The sequence below is a fragment of the Carlito syrichta genome, unplaced genomic scaffold (assembly GCF_000164805.1).
Source record: "Carlito syrichta isolate Samal-C Ts95f unplaced genomic scaffold, Tarsius_syrichta-2.0.1 Scaffold126816, whole genome shotgun sequence".
In the NCBI taxonomy this organism is placed as follows: Eukaryota; Metazoa; Chordata; class Mammalia; order Primates; family Tarsiidae; genus Carlito; species Carlito syrichta.
In genome coordinates this window covers 179,345-181,611 of record NW_007070912.1, presented here as the reverse complement: position 1 = coordinate 181,611, position 2,267 = coordinate 179,345, and positions in this window count along the sequence as shown.

Genomic DNA, 2,267 nt, shown 5'->3' with positions numbered 1-2,267 from the left:
GCAACACATCAAATATGTGAACATCGATGCATTTATAAGAATGTATACGCCGGGCTTGGTGGCTCAGCCTGTAATCCCGCGCTTTGGGAGGTTGAGGTGAGTGGATTGCCTGAGCCTGAGGGTTTGAGACCTGCCTGGGCAACTTGGTGAGACCTCATCTCTACAATAAATTAAAAAAATCGACCGGGCGTGGTAGTGCGGGCCAGTAATTCTGGCTACTTAGAAGGCTGAGGCGGAAGGATGGCCGGAGCCCAGCAGGTCAAGGCTGCAGTGGCTGGGAGCGGCCACTGCACTCCAGTCTGGGCAGCAGAGTGAGACTCCCACTAAAAAAAAAAAAAAAAAAAGAAAAAGGCAGGACATGGTAGCTCACGCCTGTAATCCCAGCACTTTGGGAGACAGAGGCAGGAAATTGCTTGGGCCCAGGGGTTCAAGACCAGCCTGGGCAACATAGGGAGATCTCATCTCTACAAAAATCAAAAAATTCGTTGGCATGGTGGCACACCCCTTGTGGTCCCAGCTACTTGGAAGGCTGAGGTGGAAGGATAACATGAACCCAGAGGTCAAGGCTGTGGTGAGCCATGATCACAGCACTGCACTCCAGTCTGTGTAACAGAGTGAGACCTCGACTCAAAAATCAAATACTTTTTTTTTTAGTTGGTGTCACACCGTCGCCCAGGTTGGAGTGCAATGGCATACTCACGGACACCCCAGCATTGACCTGCTGGGCTCAGGCAATCCTTCTGCCTCAGCCTTCCAAGTAGCCAGAACTACTGGCACGTGCTACCACCCCCCAGCTAATTTTTGATTTTTATTGTAGAGACAAGGTCTTGCCAAGTTGCCCGGGCTGGTCTTGAACCCATGGGCTCAAGCTATCCACTTGCCTCGGCCTCCCAAAGTGCTGGGATTACAGGCTGAGCCACCAAGCCCAGCCAAAAATCAAATACTTTTATTATGAAAAGTTAATGATCTCTCCTGACAGTACAATGACCCCATTATGCCAACTCACCACTGTGCCCCCCAATATACCTACAACCATCATCAGTTTATGGCCACTCTGGTTTCTTTTGAGTCCATTGCTCATCGATGGCTTACCTGAAGAATTCCTAAATATCACACATTTCTTTTTTTTTTTGAATTGGAGTCTCACTCTGTCACCCAGACTGGAGTGCAGTGGCTGCTCCTGGCCACCGCAGCCTCGACCTGCTGGGCTCCGGCGATCCTTCCGTCTCAGCCTTCCAAGTAGCTAGAACTAATTTTTAATTTATTGTAGAGATGAGGTCTCACCAAGTTGCCTAGGCGGGTCTTGAACCCACAGGCTCAGGCTATCCACTCACCTCAGCCTCCTAAAGCACGGGATTACAGGCTGAGCCACCGAACCCAGCTAGATCGTACATTTCATACATTTATATTCCATTATGCATCTTTTCATTTTTATTTATTTTTTTTTTTTGAGTCGGAGTCTCACTCTGTTGCCCAGGCTGGAGCGCAATGGCACACCCTCAAACTCCTGGGCTCAGGCAATCTTTCTACCTCAACCTCCCAAGTAGCTGGGACTACAGGTACACACCACCATGCCCAGTTTATTTTTTTATTTTTCGTAGAGTTGAGATCGAACTCCTGGCCTCACAATCCTTCCGCCTTGGTCTCCCAAAGTACTGGGATTACAAGTATGAACCACTGTGTCCAGTCAAAAGTGAGGGAGCATGTGACCACAATCTTTACCTAGTTCCAGAACTTTTCACTATCCCAAATGTGAGCACAAACATGGTTTACCCCAGACTCAACCTCCTGGACTCTGGCGATCCTTCCACCTCAGGCTCCTGAGTAGCTGGGACTACAGGAGCACACCACCCATTAAGCAGTTCTCCTCCCCTCTGTCTCCTTTCTGTTTCTACGGACTGGCTTGTTCTAGACATTTCATACAACTCCATTACACACTGTGTGACCTTGTGCGTCTGGCTTCTTCCAGTGAGCACCGTGTTCTCAAGGCCCATCCATGGTGTAGCCTGTGTCAATGCCTCCCTCCTTTTCGCAGCTGACCAATATTCGATTGGATGGATATATCCCATTTTGTTCATTCACTCATCAGCTGATGGACATTTGGATTCCTTCTACCTCTGGAAGCGTTGCTACAGACACTCATGTACAAGTTTCTGAATAGCTGTTGCGAATGTTGGGGGCATACACCTAGGAGTAGAATTCTTGAATCAAGCCGGGCTCAGTGGCTCAGCCTGTAATCCCGCACTTTGGGAGGCTGAGGTGAGTGG